We start from the raw sequence: 25,719 nt of genomic DNA, 5'->3' as shown, positions 1-25,719 counted from the left end.
TTTGGAGTACTCTTGTTGGAATTGGAAACTATCCAAAACTCTTTAACTCACGTTGTTTTGCAAAATGTATTTTGGACATGCCTAAGAATTTGGGGATAGATAAATAGATGTTGGTATTTTTATCATTGGAGTCTGGTAACTAATAGTAGCCTTGATAAGAGCCCCAAAAAATAAATTGTCAACCTTTGTTTTCATTTGTAAAATGTCAAAAGAGTAAACAAATTCAATGTCGTATTATTTAATGCATTTTAAGGGCATTTGAAACAGAAAATAAAATGCTGCAAGAATATTTTATTCAAAGGGTTTGCCTTCATTGTAGTAAGCATAAAGCTAGAGGAATGACTTTCAGTTTTTCAGTTGAATTAGTATTAAGCAGCTTGAGATCAGAATCATTCCCCTAGTACTTAAAGAAAAACTTTTTTTTTGGACTACATGACAATCAAAAAAATTCAGCAGTTACCACGTCTCAGCACTGTAAGAAAGAGAGAGACAAATTAGAATGACACAGAAGACTGTGTCTGAAAATGTCAATCCTGAGTCAGGAAGAAGGAAAATTTAAAATAAAATAAAATAAAATAAAGCAGTAGGACAGACGGAATGTAAGAAAGCGGAAAAAGAATTCTCAGTGGAGGCAATATGAAAGCAAATCTTTAAAGAGAGGGATGAATATCTCATCTTAGGTAGATATAGATAAAGTGAATACCAAATTGACCTTATATCAGATCTAAGCATCAGAGCCAATGTTTCTAATCCACCCACAGTGTCTTAAAGTCTACCGGCAAGAGCATCTGATGCTGACTCTTTCCTTGCTACAGCCTGGTCAGTGATCAAAGCTTTCGCTAAATCCCAGAAGAACACAAAACCCTTCATTTCCACACTCTTGTGTCATGCTGCCTCTCATCTTCACACCAAAGGGTGCTATGCCTAGGTGGTCAGCATCTCACAAGTTTTTAATAACATGAATAATCCTGCCCATTGTTTAGCAGTAATGCAAGAAGGTCAATAAAAGCTGCTGGTTTTTTTTTTGTTTTTTTTTTTTTCCCCTCTACACAGGCAGTGAGAGGGATGTGATGGAAGAAGTAGAAATGTTGACAAGATCCCTCTAGATTCCAGTGGACAGTAAGAGCAGGCAAGAGGGTTTGGAGTTTCTTCAAAGGCATAAAAGGTACGAAAAGGAAATAATATGGTTAATAAAGATATAAGCAGATGCAGATGAGCATCGCTAAATGTGATAGTGATCCTTGAATACGTGTGTCTAAAACAGGTAAAAATTGCCAGTAAGAGTTCCAATGCCCATAATAGCTGATAGGTGCTGTCTTCCTTTCTAGATTATTAGACACTCTAAGATATATGAATCTGGAAATTCATTTTTTATTAAGATTGGTATAGAGCTATATGTGCATTTGATATAGAAAAATGAAAAACAGAAGGAAAATACTCCGACTTCATTCTCTCCATTCCATTGTTGTTTTTTCATAATTGTATGATTCAAGCAATGTTGAGTATCTGACATTTTTGTTAAAATATATAATACACAGAAATTATTAATTTGTTAAAAAGAAAAAAATCTGTTTACAAACAAAACTATGGAGGAAAAAAAGTGATTGAGGGAAAGAAAACCCACAAAACATGGCAAAAATTGATTAGAAGAAAATAGTTTTGTTTTTAAAGTGGAAAGATGATGATTATAAGGCCAGAAACAGATAAATGTCCCCAAACACTGAGTTTTGGTATGGTTCTCCGGTAGACTTAAATGGTGTCATTCCTGACAGGAGCAGCAGAATGAGGACATCCCACAGCTCTGGATGAACCTCAAACTATAGAACATGTATTGTGTGGCATGTAGCATGACTTTATAGGCATCAGAAAAAGAAGAGTGGACTTGGGAGTTTTGCCTTCAGTTTTCTTATGTTTTGTGAGCTTTACTGAGCAAAAGAGAAGACAAAGAACAAAACTGAGAGGGAAAAAATATATATCTTGAAGACACTAATTCTACCACCCATATATCTAATTATTAATAAATTAGAAAATGTAGACTCTCAGTTTCAATTTATTTCTTCATGTAACAATGTTCAGTGTAATGGGCCAAGCTTGAATGCTAAACTCCAGTGCATGAGCAGTAGGTGGAATCCTCAGGAGGAACGTGTAGGTGAAGTCCTTCTCCTCTTCAATTTGGGTGAAACCAGATGTTCCATCTGACTGGCATAAGTCATGCATTTCAAATACTTCACCTGGTGTGAGTCAGCAACCTACCCCTGCCTCTACTTGATATTCTCTAGGGAAAATCTGCCTTACAAAGCAACTTACTGAAGCTAAATATGTCATCATCCACTTAAATCTACATAAATAATACAGGACATGTAAAATAACTCACAAGTGGCATCAACAGCAGCATAGAGGTTTGTGATTGAAGTTTCTGGCATCTCTGGAGGTTTCTCTTTGGAAAGTTTAAACAGCTTGTTACATTATAAGACCATAGGTTTTTCTTCTACTGCAGCAAGTTAGTTGTCCTTTTACACAGTGCACCCATAGCAGTATTTTAGATATGCTCCAAAGAGAAAACCAGTTTTTATCATTAGGAGCATTTGGGACAAAACAGAAGGCAGTTACAGGTGTTCAAGACAGGTTCAGTAAAAGATCATAGTAACAACAGTTTCTTCTGTAAGTATACTTCAACACCAGTTTCAAGTCATACAGTGCTCCTTTATGCCAAGGAATCTCAAGGTGCTCAAAAAAGACATTTAATCTATTTCATAGGAGAGCTGTATGAAGTACTGACTGTTGAAAGGGAAGGAAAATTTCTGTACATTTGTTTCAAAGAGGATGAAAAAACTAAAACATCCTAAACATTTCTGTATTCAAGAAATTCAAGACAAAGGTTGTAGTTTAGGAGAAAGTTAAATGGTTTGGAAAAAAAAATACTGATCTATGTCTAAAATCTTAACCACTTCTACAACAAAGTCATTTCCTTCCAAATAAAGGTTTTTAACTTCTTTGGTGTAGCTCAGATTTTCAAATTTGTCATAAGCCAAACAGAAACTGAAAAGAAAGATATGGAAGGCTAGATCCATGATACCTACTACTCAGTTCTGTGTTCTCAAAAAATCAGCACAGGCACACAAAAGCACTTAGATTCTTATATTTTCTTTATGAATAGAGTATAAAATCAAGTAGAAATTACAGAACTGGACACAGAGTATAGAATTAATATTTTATTAGTAAAGATCTATAAGGGAGAAAGAATAAAAAGTAGAGATACCAAAATAAAATCATATATCTTGGAGGCCTCATCCATCAGAATATTTGCATATACTTAACATAATCAATATTTCTCTTCAAGAGAATAACACTGCTTCTGCAAGACCATATTACACGATCATATACAAAGCAAGTCTGAAAAAAGCAGTTTCTTTGAGTGAGTCAATATGTATCCTAGATCAGCTGAGAGCAGAGGGTCAAATAAAGAGGTAAGGACACTGAGATGAATCCCTGGAGCTGAATTTTCAAAAGTGTGTACCTATTTCCAGCTTATAATAAGGTAGGTATCTACTTAAGTGGATTTTCAAAGATGCTTTATAATCTATGTCTGAAGATGCTTAATAGTAATAAAATTTTGTTTAATTCTCAGCTGTGTAGATAACAGATTGAGCTACAGTGCTGCTCTTTTTTTTTTTTTTGGGGGGGTAGCTCTTAAAATGTAGTGGTTGAAATACTGTTTGTTGGATTTCTGTTGAGAATTGAATAGGTCTTTGTCACTTTTTGAAATACTAAATTTTATTACAGTCTCAGTTGAAACTGAACAAATGCTGATGGTGTGAAAATAGTATGTTTTTAACATTATACAAGGTTAAAAGATTTCTTCATCATAGTCACAAAAACAACCTGAGCTGGAAGTGGAAAAGAGTATTTATTTTCTCCAAATAATGGCATAGCAAGAAAATAAGCAATTTTCTCACAAGTAGTTGGAATATGAAACTTGAAAACTTAGTTTTAAAAGCGTCTTTCTAGAATACAGCTAGCTGAAGGGATGCAAGACACGGACTCCTGATGGCTCTTGAACAGGAGATGTTTATTGCCCTTTTTCACTACTATATATACTTTCCCCGTAACCCCATGCGCTGTCCACGCGCCCGAATCTGTCATACAATTGGTTAGAGACCCTCAGACATGCACCTTGAGCCAGCCAGCAATTGGCCACTGCCCAAAGCTCATCGTTAACACTGTAGCCAATTTACTTTATCTCAACCTTGCTCAAGTTTTTGGTTCTACCGCTGTTTTCCTCATTATCTCGAACTCAGGGATGTGTGAAACAGCACAAAGCTCCCTGAGAATTCCTTTCCCACGAAACAGCACAAAGCTCCCTGCGAATTCCTTTCCCACAGCTAGCAACTAAGGGTTAGGCCAGGAATGATTTAATGGAATTGTGCTGCACATGTGATCAGGTGATGTGATCGGTAACAATCCCTCTTGGCTTCTCCAATCTATGCCTCTCCAAGTACATAACTGATGATTATGCAATCACATGTTTGTAGGGAATGTTTCTTATACTCTGTTAAATAGGAAAGGTTATATTTGATCCCAGAGCTTGAGTATTGATATCCCTTATACATTACCAGCATAGTTAATGCAATTATGCACGATATTACACTTACTCCCATATATTCAATTGTTTTCATCCTATTGGGCAATTATTCATAATAAATTTTGACATGGAGTTTCACTGTCTCCTTTGAGTCGATGATTTATTGTATAAAATGTGTACACATTTTTAACTGTATTAAATCGAATATGCTTTCATTTCATTTGTCCTGTTCCCATTCTACTTTCCTGTTCTAATACAGCATAAGTAATATGAAGCACATGTAAATTAAGCTATGCAAAGACTATGAATTCTCTAATCTAGAAATACTCTATAAATTTCATCAGCTACCAAATATGCAAACACTGTAATTAACTGATAGAGAAGTTGTGGTAGAGAACTTTTTTCCCTGGAGAATGTAGCAGTCCCTGAGGCAGCAACATTTTTACCACAATGTATATATATTCACATACAAATATGTTTATATAGAATACATATATATATAGAGAGATACATTTAAGTATGTGTATGCACATATATGTGCAATATCCATACATATATTTCAAATACGTATATTTCAAATGCTTTGCAGGCACAACCTTCTTTCAAATATCTCATGAAATCACAGTGACTATCACTCTCTGCAAGTGCAAATTTTGATGTGCAATGAATAATCTTCTGGTCTGTCAGAAACTGGCAATACACTTTTCATGGTTTAGGGTAACATTCTATTTATAATATAAACAAACTCTCAAGTATATAAATATATTCTTGGAATTCTTGCCTACATGCTATTCATAATGATAATGAGAATAAGTAGATAGGTGGATGTGACCAGTCCTTCCCAGATATTTCACTCTAGTTGCTTTGATAAAACATAACCAATAAATTCTGTGCTGGTAGTTTTTAGATCTAAGGCAGATGTCACAGCAAATGGACCAAAAGAAAAGAGAAATATTTAAATGTTATAACTGGGGTTTTACTTAATCATCTTAGTTTAACAGCCTGATAGCTCAAAACCACTGAATGTTTTAACAAAAATATAATCAATTTACAAATTTGCACTGCATGTAAAATCTTTCTATCAGAAACAGATAATATATATGCATGTAAAAATAGTTAATGATATCCCATAATTTCTGTATTATTTTCCATCAAGGATCTCTGCGCTTTACAAATGAATCCTAGTTTCATCCTGTTCATTTTAAATTTCTCTTCTTCCCTACAGAAGGAAAGATCATGCTGAGTATTACACATACAACAGCAGAAGAACAAAGGAAAACCCTGGATCCTTGCAGTCCAAGACTCTGGTATGTGCTGTATTAATTTTGTTCTTTTGTTTCCTGTGTACTAAGTACAGAGAGGTAACTTTGCTATGCACGTTTAAGTTTCATTCTCATTCTTACAGATTCCTTATATAATGTTATTAATTGACCTGATTTTAAATTTACTTTAAATGTAACATATGGCCCTTCAAAGGCTACCAAAAACTAGCAAAGTGTTATAAAAAGTGGAAATGAGAATTCAAATTTTACTTTGAATAAGAAAAGTCTTATCTGATTACCAAAGTTATGCACTAAATAGTAGCTTCAAACATTACTTCACCTGTCGGAAATACAACAAACGTTGCTTTGAATAAATTTAGTTTTGTGAAAAAAAAAATATCTTGTATGGGTCTTACTTTTATTTTTCTTTTTAATGCCAGTGTTAGAGCATTTTTTCTTATCTTTTAAAGTACACTATTCAAGTATATTCACAGCAAAGGACTTGTGCTTCTTTTTTGTTTGCTTCAAGCTAAGCATGTTACTTTACTATAGTTGGGTGCTCCTTTTTTTGTACTGTACAGAAGAATACTCTAATATTGCTACTCTTTCATTAGTTTTTTTTTTTTTTAAGACAGTTTGTAGAAAGTGTAATATAAAGATTTAATAGTTACATGCAGATAGCTTCGACAATTTCACTTACAAATGAACACTTGCACAGGTTGCCCAGAGAGGCTGTTGAGTCTCCCTCCTTGAAGATATTCAGAACTTGACTGGACATGGTCCTGGGCAACCTGCTTTCTGTGGCCCTGGTCTTAGAAGAGGGGCTGGACCATCTCGAGAGAACTCTTTCTACCTCAGGCCTTCTGTGATACTATGTACTCTTGCACAGGCGTCCTTGTGTGTTGAAAGTCTCCCTGGTACAGTAGACTTACTGAGCAGCTTTCCTGTGGCTTTTACAAACAGGACTGAGAACATTCCAAAACCATCAGCTGGAGGACAGCTGGAGGTAGAGAAAAGACGATGAGAGCATCCATGTATAGTTTTTACTGCTGAAATCCTCAGTACAACATAAATCCAAAGCATTCATATTTTTCAAAGTGCACATAATTACAGTCTGGATGCTCCACTCATTATACGAGGAGCCTATGCTTGACGTCCAGGCACCTGACTTAATGGTGTCAATACTCTCCTACAAGTTTAAACAGGGCTTCTTACCTTTCTGGAGTCTGTGCTCTCATGCAGCTAACACAAATACATTCCTTACAGTTGAGGAAGTTCCCCCCATGCCCTTTCCAGTTAAGAGAATGGCTGAGCGTGGAAAGGTAGTAGTAAATTATCCATGAGGATAATCCGTGAGGGATTAAGACTTCTGTACTACAGCCCACCCTGACACACAAATTAAGTGACCACTGGGCATGATAAACAGCAGCTTTTCCTGCAGGTTTGAAGGCAAAGTACACACAGATGGAGACAGCCACATGATTAAATATTTATAACAAAATAGTTCAGAGGCCTCACTAAAAATTAAAGGCCTACTATGCTATATACTTGTGCTAATGTATAACTTCTGCTTTGAAATATCCAGTCTATGAAGAGCGCTTTTCTGATGACAGGTTTCAGATTTAAAATATGTCTTTTCTCATCCTGTCACTTCTGTTTCTTTCTGGGATAAAATGGCATATTTGTGAAGAAAAAAAAAAAAAAAAAGACTATGAACCAAGCATCTTGGTAAAAAATCACATTGTCAAGATAGCCGTTTTCCCCTTTGCTGATGCTTTGGACAGCTTCATGTATGGTATAAAATACCTTCTCTTCTGCTGGGTTTTGAATTACAATGCTCAAAGAGAAGGGGAAGAGAGGTTTTTCCTGCTCTGCTGAGTTTAGCTAACTCTAAGATTGACAGTGCTGGAGATGAAGATGGAAATGCAAAATATATCAAAAGCAAATGGCTAATGTTTTCTTGGAGGCTTTCTTGTAAGGATAATCTGCTCACATTAGGATACAGCTTTGTGCATATGTGCGAGCATGTCTTAATAGCTAACATTGCAGCTATGGTGAATAATGGTGAGTAAATCCTTAGAATTTAATGGAACTAGTCCAGACAGGTATTGTTTTAATCAGTAATAGAATTTGCCTGATCATATAAGGATTGTCCAATAAGACATGAGGTTTGCTGTACTGATCAACTCTGTAGATAAAATTATGAGACATCTGTAAAATTATTGGCATCAAAAGAGGACATACCTCAGAGAATGTAGGGGGAGAGGAAATCCTAGATCACGCAGCCTGTGCCTTGCACTGCTTTCCATCACACCTCTAGAATGAGGATCCTGGATCACTCCTGACAGACATTTCTCTAACCTGTTCTTGAAAACCTCTGCTTACAAGGAATCCATAATTTCCCCAGATACCCATGTACATTTTCTTAATACCCAAACTACACTTGATTTGAATGAACTTCAGCGTCATCAGTGAGAGCAATAATGACCGTCTGACTCTCAATATAAGAGCATGTTAAGCCAAATAGAGTAAAATGAGAAATCTAAATGATAAAAATTCAAAAGGACTTTATTAAGCTGTAGAGAGAAATGTTAAACAGGAATAAAAGGAATGAATGATACAGCTGTATGATGCAGAAGCAGTAATAAAATGCACAGATGTGACAAGTGTGCTAGGAGCAGTAAGCTATCAAATGTGAAAACAAAAATAATCTCCTGAGGGCATGAAAGGCAGGAAGCAAATGAAGAAACCACTTAGAGGAATGAAAACAAAACACAAACTCCACTTTACTCTCTTAAGGAAAGAATGCAGGTGCCATTTCTTTTTGTATAAACATATGCTATTCTCATAGCAAGTAGGTGTCTTAGTATCTTTGCAGGGGGTTGGCTTCAGTCTTGATTGTCATGTATCTCAAAGTGTAAGGGACTGAATGAAAAAGGAATGAAAAACTAGGCTGTCTTGGCTCACTTTATCTTTTTTTTTTCTTTTTTTTTTTTTTTTTCTTCACAATAATCCAAAGACTACATCAGAAAACTTACCAGCAGAAAGGAGTCATAGAATCATAGAATATTCGAGTTGGTAGGGAGCCACAAGTCCAACTCCTGGGTCCCCAAAGGACACACAGACCCCTCCCCCCGATAAATAAATAAATACAAATCAGATCATGTGTCTGAGAGCATTGTCCAAACACTGAACTCTGGCAGGCTCGGTGCTTTGACCTATTCCCTGGGAAGCCTGTTCCAGTGCCCAACCAGCCTCTTGGTGAAAAAACTTTTCCTAATATCCACAGTCCTTAAATAGCACGAAATCATCAGAGTATATTCAGAGCCAGCTTTTTTTTCATGACGAGGAAAAATCCTCAGCATATTTCACATTCCAGTTTTTGCACTAAAAAAATGGAAAAATTGTTTTTCCTCACTTCTGTTGATACATAAGATCATTGGAGGTCTACTATTTTGCTACTAAAATATTTACTACTAAATTAAATAGAAAGTACATTCTTTGTATCAAGGAAGGGAAGGGAAAGGAAAGGAAAGGAAAGGAAAGGAAAGGAAAGGAAAGGAAAGGAAAGGAAAGGAAAGGAAAGGAAAGGAAAGGAAAGGAAAGGAAAGGAAAGGAAAGGAAAGGAAAGGAAAGGAAAGGAAAGGAAAGGAAAGGAAAGGAAAGGAAAGGAAAGGAAAGGAAAGGAAAGGAAAAAGATTCAAAGCAGTTTCATTGGCTGTGCAGATTCACTCTTATATCAGTGACCTTCCTGCAACTCTCGAACATATCCTAAGTGTTTTTTAAAGTAAATTGAAAAATCAATATTAGTACTTTACAATGAAAGTAAATGCATAAATTTCTACTTATATTAGACTGACGAATTCAGTTTTAGAATGTTTACATTAAAGATAGGTACATATTTTGTCTTACATGATGAGTAAATACAATTCAAAAGGTTCTAATAGATCCTTTAAAATTTTGGCAGAGCAAGACTTTTGCAATATTAAGATACAGAATTTACATCTTCCATAACTTGAATAACAAAATTACAGGATGTATCACATTAACATGCATATAAATTCTTAGTTTGAAACCTCCTGCTGAGAATAATTTATTTCCCAATTTAATCAGATTATTTTTAATTAAGTTCAGATTTTATAAACTTACTAAAAATTACTACATGCATGTATGGGTAGGCACAATTACACCAGGAGAAGGATCCTATACTTATTTTTAATCTTTGCATTCCAATTAATAAGTAAAAAAATAATATTTTGATTACTGTATATTAACAAGAATTGTTGGCTAAGCAGCCAAAAGCCTCACAAGTGAACTGACATATTGAAATATCTCTTTGAGCTTTTGTCTTCACAGCTTTTTTTCCGAAATGAACAGCCTAGTTGGTAATCAAAATATTGCAAAGTCATGAGAGTTTATTTTGTATATGGTGTTCATCCAATTTTTCCTATTATAGCATTAGTGTAATTAGTGCAGGTCTGTCTCAGTGTTTTCCTATGTTGTGAATGTAATCATTTATGCCATGGGAAACTCAAGTATAAAGACCTGACAAACTGAAATAGACATTTTATATGCCTAAAGGCCTGATTCGCATTTAAACTAAGGTTGCATTAAAGCACTCTGCCAAAATGAGGAACTTTAAAGGTGTTGGAGCCCTTTAACGCATACACATTTTTCAGGCCTTTCACTTTGCCAGAGTAGATTAACCAAGAAACAAAATTGCAGTCAATTTAAAATATTGAACCTATGCAATTTTGTATGACTAAATATTTCCTTCCAAACAATAAGCTCTGATCCTTTATCTTTTATTATATTAAAAAGTGGTGAATATTTCCCTGAACATGCAGTTACTACCTTGGTTTTCTTGTTTTCTACTGAAGAATTTTTCAAATATATTATGAAGGGATATTTCTTTTAAAGAAATGGACTACATAAAAAAGTGTGTTGTTGTTGTTGTTTTCTTCCCATTGTAACATTCACATTGAAAATATGAGTTAAGATAGAAGCTTTGAAAATTGAATCTGAGGAGCACTTTGTGGTTTTCTGACAAGAGCTGACAGCAACGTGACACATAGTTCCTCATGTTTCCATCTGGCTCTAATTGATATATCCTTGCTCATTATTTGCTTCTGGAAGAAACTGCAACAAATTAGGCAATGCACAGAGGAAAATATGAATCTCAGCCCAAACATTTTAGAGCTCCAAAGAGAAAAAATTATCTTTGTAATATTTTTTTTTCATTTAAATTGCTGTTTTATGTGCTAAAAGTTATCCATGCTACTGTTTAGATCACTATTAAAAATATTATTTGGTTGATCAAGCTAGGCTTTCATTCAACAGCGTTTTGAAAAATTTTGGAGAGCCTTCAGTTCCCACTTAGAAGTATCTGAATGATTTCAGCACCTCATATGCTCTGTGTCTTTAAAGTTGATATCTTTTTTAATAACAAAATTTAGCAGTCTTCATCCATGAGGTCTATCTGAGAATTTAGGGCTGTGAACTTTAAAGCCTGATCAGTGTTCCCATCTTCTCTAAGTTTCCTCAAGCTATCTGGCAGCCTGCTGACTATATACACATTCTTTTGTTTACATAGTAAAACCACATTTGTGGAGATGTCATTATCAAAGATGATCTATATAATGAGATCAAAATGGAGAAGATAAACATAGCACTATATATCAAGATTAAGAGAATCACTGGAATGCTTTTTATTTTTACAGATTGTACATCTATAGTTGTCTAAAAAAAATCCCCTTAACTATTACGTATAAGAGATCAGAGGCTATTAAAAAACATCATAGTGTCTTAAATAGTCAATTTAGTCCTGTGATTGCTCTCTCGCTGGACTACCTCAGCTGAGCAAAGCATTTCACAAACTGCCTTATAGCTATTTTAATCTAAATTTCTTTTCAAAATATTGGAAACAGAGAAATTAATTAATTTCTTTCATGAATGAGCAGCTCAGCTTCAGTCTATTCCAGCTTGGAAAGAGATTGTCTGTCTTGACAAACAACAACTTTCTGTTATAAGATTTTAGAGTCATTTATGCAGTTTCAGAGATAATGGGTGATGTAGCATATATTTTTTTTCAATTAGATCATTTAATGTCTTACAGTTTCTTGTAACATATATTTAGCAAACTCTATACATTGCTTTTCCAGTCCTCTCTGCTCAGAAAGTTTTAATTCTAGTGGGAAAACAAACAAACACATGCACACACACGAAATAAAAATAAAAAAAGAAACAAACTGAATCATAAAGAGATAAAGTAACCTGATTTCTTCATTGAGTTTCATATTGATAGATCCAAGGATGATTTTGCAATATACTAGTAGTAAAATGAAATCCTGTTTATTTTACTGAATCCAAAAAGTGGGCAGCTAGCAATCTGGATGGAAAATCTGAACTCAGGAATCTTGTGTCAGTTCTTCAAGGTTTTCAGTGCAACACAATCAGGAGGTAAAAAGGAGCAGAATGTTTTGCAACTGGAGCTTTAGAATTCATAAAAGAAAAGAAAAAATATTTCATGACAGTGTTATCTGCCTCCTTAAAGCTGGAGTCATTCAGTAGGTGGGTTTTTTTGTTGTTGTTGTTTGTTTGTTTGTTTTTTCACTCAGCTTGTATCTGCGACCATGTTCTGCTCATAGAAGCTTTTTTGCTTTGACAAGGAACACTGTAAAGATTTCATGTTACATTAAAAGCACTTCTTGTTTCTATTTTTTTTCCCTTTCTTTTGTTTTAACATGGTTCTTCTTAATCTCAGTAATTACATTATTCCATTTACAAAAGAGATGAGGCAGAGCATTCTCTTCATAAAGGTCTTCAAGCTATTTTTCTGTTGTAAACATCATAGAAGGTTGTTGCTCTCTGAACAAGTGCATTTTTGATTTCCTTGAAGTCCCCTGCTAACCTTTTTTTCTCTTTGCACTGTATTTCAAAACATGGTAAACAGTGCTGCTCGTCATCAGTGTTTGTATTATGTAAACAAAATACATAGAAATTTATAAATTATTTCATTAAAAAAATCATATATACCTTGAAATAGTTATGTATATATGTTTTTTATTGAATAAGTATATGAAAACACCTGTTTCAAAGTTTATTCATTTTTAATCTCTTTACAAAAAATAAAAATAAAAAAAGAATTCCCATGGCCTGTATGAGTCATATTTACATGGGTTTTCCTCTTTCCTTGCAAGTTGGAGAGATAATTTTGGCAGTAATATTCATTAAAAAATAGTTGATGAAATAATCTCAAACAGTATTTATTATTCAATCTAAGCCTCTTTAAATGAATCATTTTTTATTTATTCAACGCACTTAAGATTCATTCATGAATTATTCGTTACCTGCAGTTGTATTTGAAATAACCCATTTTAGGGCTTCTACTATATAACTCAAAGGCCAACAGGTCCAAATGGCTTCAAATACTAAGCGATTTAAACATGAATGGCTTCAATTTTGCAAGACTGACATCAGGTAAACTGCAGTAAAGTCTAGAGTTAATATTCATTTCGTATTTATAGTTTATGACAGCAAATCAAAGAAGTCTGAAAATGGTATGCATGTCCATTCAAATAATTTTTAAATATAAAAGACGACATGTTCAGACTAATTTTTAGCTTTTTTGTTGTTGTTTGTTTTCTCCTGCAGTCTTCTTTCATTTTTTGTTCTTTTTCTATGTCATATTAGCAAGGGGGACATAGCAACAGAAATTAAAAAGAGGAAGGCCTAAGAGTTTGTATCAATGCCTCATAGTAGAGTATTTACCAGTGGAAGTTTAACTAAATTATAAATATCATTGCTAATACCAGCTGAAATAATAAAATAGAACTACTGCAAATGTCAAGGACAAGACAACCACACAGCCCAGTTTTCCAATAACATTACACTGAAGAGCTAGTTGGCATACTTTTCTCAGATTATTTGACTTAATCACAAGATTTGCCAGTATGTAGGAGTGCCAGGACTAAGCAGCAGCAGTTTTTCTCATATTACATTTGAAAGTAGTTCTCCTTATGCCCAATATTCTTCCACAACTACTTCCAAAAAAAAAAAAGTGGCTTTTTTTTTTTGTGCACGTGTTTTTTGTTTTGTTTTGTTTTGTTTGTTTGTTTGTTTTCAGGGGTGGTGTTTTTTTGTTTGTTTTTAATTGCTCAGTGCAATTTCCACACTACAGAAAGGAGAGCAGATTGTAAACCTCTAGACTAAAACCATTCTTTGACAGAATAGCTTTGACAACATTAACATCATTAAAAAAATAATATTAAAATTAAATAGTCTTCTGTTCAATATTTTTAAACAACCTGGTAGAGTTGAGCTCTCTTAGGACCGTGATGTTTCAGAAGCAAGGTTTCTTAACATGCTTACATCAACTTAATTCATAGTGTTTATTTCATTGGAAGGCATATTTTGCATCCTGACTGTACTGGGTCGGGCTGGGATGTTAACTTTCCCTGCAGCAGCCCATACAGTGCTGTGCTCTGCACTCGTAGCTAAAACAGCAATGGTATCACACCAGTGTTGTGTCTGCTGCTGAGCAGTGCTGGCACAGCATCAGGACTCTCTCTAACCCCCCTAGGGATGGGCAAAGATGTGAGAAAAGAAACATCACCAGGGCAGCTGACCTAAACCAACCAAAGGGATATTCCATACCATATGATGTCACACTCAGCAATAAAAGGTGGAAAAAGGAGGAAGAGGGGAGGGGTGGGCTCTCGTTGTGAAAACATCTGTCCTCCTCCCGAACACCGGCTACGTGCGTTGAGGCCTTGCTTCAAGGACATGGTCAAGCATCGCTCATTTGTGGGAAGTAGAAAGTAATTTCTTTCCTCTGCACTTCCACATAGCCTTTACTTGTTTTGTTTAGTTTTCCCTTTCCCCCTTCCTTTTCCTCTTTCCTTTTTTTTCCCCTTTAGTTAAATTGTTAATTGTTTAGTTAAATTGTTTAGTTAAATTGTTTAATTAATAATAATCTTTCCTTAATAATTATTTTTTTCTTCCCTTTAATTAAATCATCCTTATCTCAACCCGTGAGTTGTTCTTTCCTTTACTTCTTCCCCTCCTCATCTAAGGAGGGGGAGTGAGAGAGCGGTTGTGGTGTTCAGCTGCCTAGCACGGTAAAACCACCACACTGACTTAACCTATGATGCCTACACAGTTGAACCCATCTCTGTAAGACATGCCATAGGAAGTCTTTCTCTAAGAATCTGACATGAGCATTGAACAAATAGTTAGATAACAACTCAGGAGTTGAAAACAGAGCAAAGCAGATCCCATGTAATAAATGAGATGTGTATTTAAAAGGATGGTTAGGACAAATTTGTGTGAGTGATTCTGTGAATAATCAATCATATTCTACCAGATAATAGGCATGGAATATTACTTGTAATGTGAATAATCATGTTTTTGAACACATATCCCATGCAAGTCTTTATCTGTAAGTATTATTAGAAGATAGTTTTATCTGTATTATCAGTTTTAACATCACTATATGTATTTTTTGTAGTTATGCAGCATTGTCATGATTCATAAAGATGAAAGATGTATTTGTCCAGTATTTCTCCAGGAACATCCAAGGAAAAGCAATGTGGTTTCCAGCTTCCTGCTGTACTGGGGAGAAAGAACAGAAGTGGAGAAGTTAGTGATTTTACTAATGACTTATAACAGCAATAAATGCAGTTCTCTATTCACCTGGCAGTTCAGCTCTGAAAGCTAGTAGGTTAATGGAAATGAGATATTGTTTCAGGAATTGAAATCAGCAAGCACAGAAATAAACGGGGCTGTTCTTCCTTCTCCTTACATTCTGTGTTGAAATTAAATCCAGAGAAAAACAAATTAGTATTCCCTCAAAGACAATTAACAGAAAATTATAGAGCTCTGGCATATGCTTGTACACCGTGGCTCTTGTTTTGCTTTAGAGGCTTCTCCTACAATGAAATAAATGTGTTTGTTTGTTTTTATTACTTTTCTTACAACGATATAGTCCCTATAGGTGACAATATAAGAAAAACCTCTCTAGATAAATATTATGCTATATATGACAGGTAGTATGTTATCTCAGAATATGCCAAGAAAAAAAAAATAATAACGGAGCAAGGATTTACATTTTATTGGGAGAAAGGAGGTGAGAAATTTGCACAGAGAGCAGTGGGAGTACATTGCCTAACTGCTGCTTGTCAGACTTGTAACCTCCCTGTCACGTGATCTGTGCTCTTTGATCCACAGCCAAGCATTGATCTGACACAGCTGCATAAACTCAACTCAAACCCCTGAGAAAACTGCTACCTTTCTGAAGAAGCTGTGAGAAAAGATATAGAGAGGAATCAAGCGAGAGAAGAAAGGTAAAACCGCAGGCAAAGATAAGACAGTCTACGCAAGACTGCCTGTAGCTCAGGGATTCGAGGGGTAAAGTGCTGCCATGGAGAGGTATCCAAAAACTAAGGAGAGACCTAGGGAGCTAGAAGGTGTTGTCAGCAAGAGTGGTGGTGAGCCCATGCCAAGCAGCACCAGCAACTGTGACCCTTCAGCACCTCATTTGTGCTCCTGGGCTCACACAGGTTTGTTGGCAGAGCCTCGTGTTACATCTAGCTACTGGTAATCATGCTGGCTGTTAAATTTGTGCTTATCCTACTTGCAGTCTCTTTGTGCATGGTAGGTGTTGCCTCAACAGAAGGACCAGAAGAAGGAGATCCACGGTTTTTTGCCCATTCAAATGTCTTTCAAGCAGAAGAATGAGTCCATGTAAAAGATAACATTTTACTACATTTGAGTCAGGAAGATAATGCTCTGAACCATCCTCATTTCTTTATGAATGATATATGCCCAAATAGTCCATGTTTTTTGTTTGTTTGTTTGTTTGTTTTGTCCCCCCCCCCCCCCGTTTTTTTCCCTCTGAAAACAGGCTGGGAATGGCTGTATGGAGTTAAAGCTTTTAACGCTAAGTATTGCTGTTTTCACTTGCTGCTACTGCACAAGATTTCCATGCAAATACTGCTGAGTGCTGTTAGAGATGTTCCACTGAGTTTCAGTGGCTTCATTTAAGGTATTTGGAATCAGGAATTATTTACTGCTACCCACATTGATTTTTTATGGCATATAGAAATAGTGCTGGAGATGTTTTTTCTCTGGCAAATCAGCAAAAATTCTGTGCAACAAAAGGTCCTCTGATTTTCACTTCAAATCATTGGTCAATTGTTTTCAAACTGTACATAATTTCACGATACTGTAATATTTTTGCACATCCAAACCATTACAGGATGATTTTAGTCATTTTCCTTTACCAATCATTACATGTGAGTGTTAGAAATTTCCCATAATACAACTTACCAATATTTTTTGCACAGCTTAAAAAAAAAATGAAATGTTTAGAATAGCATATAATTGGTTACCAAACTACTGTATTGAAATTGTTACATTTAGGAAGCATTATGTTGTCCTGTGATCATATTAGTGACCACAAGCACATCTAAAAATGCCAAGATTGATAATCTCCTCCCAAAAGAGAGTACATTAAAAAAATCTTTGGATACTCAATAAAGAAGTAACTCATGCTGCCTGCCTCTAATATAGCTACCTCAGTGAAAAAAAACTAACATTTACCAATGAAGCTATATATCTTCCCATATTTCAGATTGAGAAGACAAGGCAGAGAAGGATGAAGTGACTGACCATCATTCAGGGTGGTCCAAATTGCAAAATTTTGGAGGACCCACTCTCAATTTGGAGGCTACATTTATGCAACGCTCTAGCATGGCAGTGGCAATTCCTGCCTGATCCTGCATGAGGAGGGATGAGCCTCCACTTCCACACCAGCTGTATCACCCAGAAGTAGCAAAATGGGGTTCAGACTTTAACCAGCAAGTCTTGAGAAGCATCAGGAAGTGGCATTTGACTGCCATGCTCAGGCCGCCACTCACATAGATTTTGTTGAAGGTCACAAAGAACATCAGCTGAACCAGGATCAAAATCACGAATCAACTTTTTCCACATTTTTGTGCATTTTATGACTTCGGTGAGATTATGTGGTATGAGCAGAAAAATTGGTTTGGCACGAGAAGAAAGACTACATTTTTGCATAAAATAAGAGTTAATTAATACCACAGGAGTAGCTTTTCTCATCCTGACTCAGTCCTGAAGGTGAACTTTTCCCTGTTGGATATCCAGGAAAGACAGATGAAATGGATTATGATTTTATTGCAATGGTATGAGTTTGTCTATCCCATAACCCAGTTAATTTATTCTGCTTATTCTTCATTCATTTCTGGACATGACCCTGCCAAATCCATTTGTTTTTCTAGAATTCATATTTTATTCTGAATGTGTTAACAATATTCTACAGTCTCCTTTGGGCTTCTGTGCAGGAAAAAGTTCCACGAACTTCTGCATGAAAGTTATTTACTTACCTTTCTTGTTTGCAGCCATAAGCCCACTCAAAGTTTCACTCTTCTTAGGAAACATAAGTTTTTAAATGAATCTCAACTCCTGAAAATTTCCAAATTTCTACTTGGAACATTTTTCACAGAAAGTTTTTTGTTTGTTTTTCTTAGACTTAATGAAGCAAGCTGGGTTGAATGGAGTTTCTTCTTCATGGCTTTCCATAACTTATATGAGATAGGGCAATATGTTTCAGCATCTACTCTGGCAAAACGGATTTTTGCTGAGTTCTGATAAAATAGTTGTAGCTTTTCACAGACTTATGAAGTGAAAACTTCACATCTTCAGTCTAGTTTCCTGTAGATTTATCCTTATCCCAATATTCCTAAGAATTCTAAGAAACAAATTACTGATTTCTGGATAGTCAAAGACTTCTTTCTTTGATGCTTTATTCTAACACAGTTTCTCAGTTACGTGCACAGCTAAGAAAAGATGCCTCTAGCTTAGCAGATGGATGTTAACCAATACCTTTGGGGAGCCATTTTGGATTCAAAAGTTCATTGCTCATTTTATAATATCTCATTTGACTGTCTACCACATGTATACCAGAAATGTTGGTAATGAGCTTAGAAACTGTGGAAAGCTTCAATGTTCACAACTAGGCTTACAGATTAGTTTACTTAAATGTGCTTATTTTCCTTTCATCTAAATGTCATTGCATGTTTTGAAGGCCCTTGTAATTGTTTTCTTAACATGAATAAGTATGCATTAAGTCTTGCAAACATTACCAAACCAAATGCTACAATTTTCTTTGACTGATTTTCAAATTGTTGCATCTGTCAATAATTGATTATTAAATTCTAAATCTAAGCACAGGTATGATCCCACTAAGGGAAAAAAATACTGAAATATTTTAAATTAGCAGTACTGATGCCATTCACAAAAATGTTGCATTGTTACTCTCTGTAGATTACCTCGCTTTCTGGTAAGTAGCTAGAAATGTTCAGATTTGTTTCATAAAAATGTATTTTCTGCTCGAAGGAAATTTTCCTAATACTATTTCTGCTTTTACTGAGTCTAACTTACAAATTTTAAAAAAGAAATAAATAAAAATATTTTTGTTTACTTCCCAATGAAAACCATAAAAAGGTCAAAAACAGATCTTTGTTTCTAGGGCATCACATAATACCATTCTCCCACCAGACCCTGAAGAAAAGTCACTACAGAGAATATAAAGACTCTGCATAGTGTTGCCTGAGACTGTTGTGAAATGCCTGCGGTAAGGATCGCCCTTGAGAAGTCAAGGCAGTCATTACAACCATTGTGAAGATGAGATTTATAGCTTTTTCTTTTTTCATATAGAGTAAGCTCTGACCTAAGTTGCTGTAGAAACATAATGGGAGACAGCCAGTAGTCTGTAGCTCTGCTATGTCACTTATAGAATGTCTTTAAAACCCAGAAAAATACAAAAAGATTCCATGAGCCTCTTCAGGATGCTACAGTGAATTAGCTGCATGATTTCCTGCTGCTCACTCAGATAACAAATCACTTGAAGAGGGAGTGAGGTAGAATTCATACCTCTCAATATCAGTCTGCTACTCTGAGAAACACTGTTTTCAACTATGACTAACCAGGATCCATCAGTGGCTCACTGCTTTTCAGAACTAAAACCTAAAATTACCTTGCTGTGTATGCATCGCAACAGCCTCTGTCTTAATTAGGCAGAACACCCCAAATCCCAATACCTAAACAGGATCCAGAAACAAGACATCCCACTGCCAAAATCCTTTTTCAAAGCTCAGTTCAGAATACATTTAAATTCAAAGTACCACAGGTTTCTGTTCCAGTTATCACTTTCAAAATTTATCTGGAGGAGATGGTGAAGATTACATTTCTTTCTTTGACAGTCTCGTGACTGAAGCCCTCTCCAAGGGAATAGGAGACTGGCACATAATTCCCTCAGATTTTCCTCCTATGATATTCATCTCTTGCATGGAGGCATGCTCCAGGAGCCAAACATTAACCTCCAAACTGAGGTCCTGTGCTTATCACTATTATTATTATAATATTGTGGAGAAGTGTCAGGGGAAGAAGAATAAGACTTTAAATCCTAAGTCAAGTATTTTTCCAAATAAAAAACCTGTTAAAAACAAGCAAAGATGTCAAAATACTAGTCTAAAAGGGCTGCTATCTACTGAAACCCCCTTTAAAATAGCAAAATATGTGAAATATACCTAGAATACTAAATGCCCATGAAATGTCTTTTTTTCCAGAGAAACCCAGAGTAACACCTGGCAAAAGGAATTGAGATGGATCTATTTATTTCAACATCCGATTGTCAATTTCAATTAATGTTGGAAAGAAACAACAAAATTTCCCCCAAGACTAATCCTGTCCCAAAAGGACAGAGGGCTGTCACAGAAATGAGAGGTACACAGCTGAGTGGCACCTGGAAACCATGTAGATCTTCCACCTAGCAGCACAGGAAAAGGCTCCGGGGACAATGGCAAAAATTAATTTTTTGCCATCTTCTGTGCTCACTCTGCAATCAGTGAAGAGTGTGTTTGGATTGTTTTGTTCTGTTTTGTTTTGTCCATTCTCCCCTCTATTTACAAGCTGTAGTGTCAGGATACATCCTGCACAACTGACACTGAAATTATTTGTCTTGAGATTTGAATTGGCAAATAAGAAAATTACTGGGACAGAACTGCTTAGATTGTATGTTTTTTGCACAATAAGTAGTAACAGATGCTCATCTGCAATAAAATAACTTGAGCATTGCATGATATAAAATATACTGGACCACAAAAAATCTGAGAATTTTTTAGATTTTATTAAGAGAATTACTTACATATTTTGCAAAATAAGCATACTCTAGAGAGTAATTTCAGTTACAAGAAATCTTGTAAATTATTAGGGAAAAAATGATTATGTGCTATTTCCTCTTCTTTAATGCTTTTTACCCAATCTTTTGACTTAAAATTCCTTTAACATTATTTGAATAATCTCCATAATACTTTTTTAATGCAGAATTGCCTCAGTTTTACAGGTCTACTTGATGCATAGACAATTTTAAACCAACATTTCCGAAGCTATTTTTTGTAAAATCTCATAACACGTGGATTGAAGTAGCCAATTTCAATACTTTCTGTAATGTATTAATTGTTATTAAATTCAATAACAGTAACATTGACATTTAGAAACTGTAAAACTCAGGACATATTTTGCAGTGAAGGAATGTGAATCAGAGAAAGGAAACAAAGTACAGTGTTCCTAACATCTACCAAGGTTCCTAATTTAGCTGCCACGTTAATGATAGAATTAAAGAAAACTAGTCCCCCAGATTTCTCCTGAATTCTTTATACCTCTCTTGAATAAGACTATGTATTTTCTCCCATATCCCTGTGCTGACATCCAATTTAGGAAGAGATGTTCATCTTTGTTTATACATGAAATAGTGATTTTGAAGTGATATTAATGTAGAAATCATGGAATCCTTGCATTTTTATAATTCTTCCTAATGGATATTTACTTAAAGGAAAAAAAGAAAAAAGTTCATTATTAGTTTGTTTCCAAACTCACATTTATTGCAGGAAGTGTGCCACATGTGTAGCATGGAGGGAGGATGCACCATTGAAAAGTACATATGCCCAACAACGGCAGCCCCCAGCAAGGATTTACTTCTCTAATCGGGACAGGAACTGGTTCTTGGTGAAAGGGCCCACATGTATATATACATAGCCCACAGCTATACGACAGTAGTGAAGCCTTAATTTCAAGTGACAGAAGGAGATTTTGAGCATAGAATACATTGTAAGCATCCATAATTTCGATTAATCTCCATTTAGATGCCTCTTGAAGCCAAGGTGACAACATGTGGACCAGGAGTGAGCCTTCCCTTGTGCCAGCCTTGGCTGATCCCCTCATCACTCATGCAAAAAGCAGGTGTCACACCTGGGAATAGCCCCCTCCATCCTGAACACTACACAGCACAGTTGAACAACCATCCAGCCGGAAGAGAGAAAGCATTGGGCAATTTAATATATTCTTTTATTTTTCAGTCTGCTTTTCTTTGCTGTTTCACTGAGACAATGAACATGACAAACACTGTGCATTTAGGTGTTTGTAACGTGGGAGATTTTGTTAAGATTATAGAGCCCATAAAAGTAACATTTCTACCTACGACCAGCTCTAAGTGAATCTGTCACTACTTATTGAATCAGCTACTTACAGTCAACAAGCCCCTGCTCAGAAGTCCTCACTGGTTACAACCAGGCAGAAGTAGCAACTTCAGGCAAGTGTGGTATAGCCAGCTAGGCAAACTTAGACTGGCACTGGTTACATGCTAGACCCTTTTCCAGTGTGATATCCATACATTTTTTAGAGGTTGTTCAACTGTTGCAGTAGCAGCCACAGACTGTGCTAAAAAATGCTTTCTTCCTGGGACAGATTCTGTTTCTTTTCTAAGCTTCCACAGACATATATGTGCAACCAAATGTGGCACTTAAACCATATACAAATAGAAATGCATATTAATTTGTTTCTATTTTGTGTGAATTTTAATTATCCTTATCTTCAAATGTCACAAGTTCTCCCCCACAATCAAAATAAAAACAGATTCTTTGTTTTTGTTTTTGAAAACTGCACTAATTGCTATGTGCTTTTTAGCAGCCAGAGACACCAGTTACCAGAGCAGCAAGAAGTTTTACATAATAGGCATATTCAGATTTTTGTGTAGTACTAAAGCCAGCTAAACATGCCAAAGCAAAGATCACAGAAGTGGAATGAAGTACTAATGCTAGAAAGGGCAGTGATAGTATGCTATCACTGGATCTCAGGCAAGCTGTCTGGCAAGTGCCTACTCAGCCAAGCCAGATGGTTTGGTTATGATTAATAGGACTATCAGGCCACAGAAAAGAATAAATCACTGCTACACCAGTAGGCACTGAGCTTGATGAAAGACAGATAAGCTTTTTGTCAGACAGTAGGTATTTCTAGAGATCATCTGCTTTCTAGTGGAGCAAGCAAGCCACAGGTCAATACTAACAGTTCACAAGGTGCATTAACAAACTGAGCATAAGTATATTTGTTTCAAGCCAGGGCAGATTTTGTAAGCCAAAACAGTACTTTTCAGCTGTGACAATTCCCAAATGATCCAATGCTTCGTTGTATTTAGTGTATGCAGTAACCTGAGCTTACCCTTTTGGTTAGATCTTTGGAAACAGCAAACTAGCATTTCTGTGTGCCTTATATCAATGATGTGCAATATTATCAAAATTGGAGAGCAGTGTACAGTCAGGAGTCAGGACAAGAGAGAGGGCATGAAGTTTTCTGAATGCCTTTGCAACTTTGTGAAATCTTTCTTTGAATACATTGATGTTGGATACCAGGTGATGTTTCCTTGATCTGATAAATCCATATTTATTTATTTATTTATTTATTTTTAAGTCCACCACAGTCAGCAACTGTAGATTCCAGTGTAAAAATCTAAATGCCTAGGAAAACCCATAGCTTTTCTCATTGAATTCTATGCTTTATTAAAATTTAGGGAGAGGTATGACTTCCCATCCACCCTGTCTTTCTCTCTTTTTCCCATCCTAGCAGATCAGCTGGTGCTCTTCAGTTGCTTTACTCCAAAGGATCTTCATGATATCTCTTTGTCCCAGCAAGGCAATGATGAATTCAAGTTCCATAGGGAATGCTACACAAGTGCAGTAGCTGTCTGAGTGTATAGTCTCTACAGCCACTAGCAGCCACTTCTGCAGACCTCTTCTGTTCTTCCTCTCTGGTTGTTCCTCCTTCTATTCTCTCCGTAAATTAACTTTACTTATTTCTTTTTAGCTCACACTGTAGATACTATGAATGCCCACTCTTCACATCTAGAAAACTACAATGCTGGAGTTTAACAAAATCCTCTTGCTACCCATCTGAGACAGGCCAGCAAGAACCATTTATTATATGCATGCATGAAAGGACTTTCCTAATGATAAAAGAATCTATAGCTTGGGGGTAAGATAAGTCCTGTGTGCTGACCCCACCACACTTCTCCTTCAAAAGATTCAAATTTTTCCTTCTGCATTTTTAATAAGGGAGGTTAGGAAATTAATCAATAATTTATGATAAAAATATAATGGAATAAATCTCAGCCTCAGCAAAAGTGAAAATCTCAGGACATAAAGAATATTGATGTGTTGTATTTATGCAGAAAACAAAGGGGATGAAAAGAAAAGAGAAAGGTTACTTTCAAGTTAGTCAGCCACCGACACTTCCATATCACAGGTATATTTCTATCTGTTTAACTTGTATTTTCTGACTAGGTATGAGAACAGCCTTGGTAATCTCAATGATCCCAGCCAAGCTCTAACTATACAATAGCAAATAATTCCGAGATTGAAATTCATAAGTGGCTATGTCAAAACTTAAATTTAAAGCTTATTTTCAGAACAGAGAAAGAAGAAATAAAATATTATTCTTTTACATATGTCAAAACTCTCTCACACACAATTCACTGTGTTGCTAATCTAAAACAAAGATCTAATACAAAACATACATTTTAACATTAACAGAATTAGGATGTTTAATAGGATCTGTCCTGTTGATTTTGCATGTAGGAATCCTGGCTCTTTTCAAAAACTATAAGTTGACACAATTAATTAAAAAAAAAATATATCATTTTAGGATTTACATCTGCAGTTGAATAGCTAATAGGACAAAAATAATAATAATAATAATAAAAGATATAATCTTATTTAAAGTGAGTGAAAAATAAATAGGCTTTCACAATTCTGCTTTTCTTCTGAGACTGCAACTCTACTGCCACACACTGCCAAGGTGGAATGGTACTTCAGCAAATGCAGTAAATTGTGGCTCAATACAAGCAGCTTCCTTCCCTCCTTCCACGCTCCCCCCCCCCCCCCCCCCCTTTAAGTTGTTGAAGATGAAAGAAGAAATCACAGAGTCCAAGTAGTTAACAGTGCTGTGTGCTACCAGAGTAATGCCCCACATGCTTATGCTTTAGTAAATGTACTAACCATATGTTATTTTTTCTCTCTTTGTTTTTCATGTTTCATAAACTATTTCTCCCTAGCCTTTTGCCATAAGCCAGACAGGAGGAGTGACTCATGTTCTGGGATTTAAAAGGTACATTTTGTAAGCATAGTTAGTGAGTCTTACCTGCCAAAAATAAAGCTCCCTGAAGTTTCTTCAGAGATGAGTTGTCCAGTTTCCCTTAATCCCCTAATTTCAATCACGGACAAGTATATTTCTCCTTCATCTGTTTGGTTTTGAAATTCTTTTGAGTTGATGCCAACGAGAAACTACTGCATTTTGCCTGCCACCACCTCTGTAGAAGGAAGTAAACGGGAAGGAGGTCAATGCCACAGCTATAAATTCTAACCCAGGAAAATCCAGAGATTAACTGAATCCACATATGAAATAGGTGATGAGAAGAAGCGAATCAGTGGTTGTTCAGCATTACTGATTCTGGAGGAAGTACATTTT

The 25,719-nt window shown here is 35.7% G+C and overlaps 2 long non-coding RNA genes across 3 annotated transcripts; both read left to right on the top strand.

The window, feature by feature from the left end:
- Positions 1-612: 612 nt before the first annotated feature.
- LOC310897096 lies at positions 613-7,454 on the top strand. Its single transcript, XR_014582072.1, has 3 exons — positions 613-1,165; positions 5,808-5,889; positions 6,563-7,454. It is a non-coding gene; the product is annotated as an uncharacterized lncRNA (long non-coding RNA).
- Positions 7,455-13,253: 5,799 nt separating this feature from the next.
- On the top strand, positions 13,254-25,125 carry LOC310897291. 2 transcript variants are annotated; one of them, XR_014582200.1, is made up of 3 exons: positions 13,254-15,483; positions 16,072-16,587; positions 17,477-25,125. It is a non-coding gene; the product is annotated as an uncharacterized lncRNA (long non-coding RNA). The 2 variants fall into 2 exon arrangements; XR_014582201.1 differs by having other exon boundaries at positions 14,520-14,663; positions 15,353-16,587.
- Positions 25,126-25,719: the final 594 nt, after the last annotated feature.

The sequence above is a fragment of the Anser anser genome (genome assembly GCF_964211835.1).
Source record: "Anser anser genome assembly, chromosome: 3".
In the NCBI taxonomy this organism is placed as follows: Eukaryota; Metazoa; Chordata; class Aves; order Anseriformes; family Anatidae; genus Anser; species Anser anser.
Note: the sequence above shows the minus strand (reverse complement) of the source record. Positions and strands in the feature narration are given on the sequence as shown.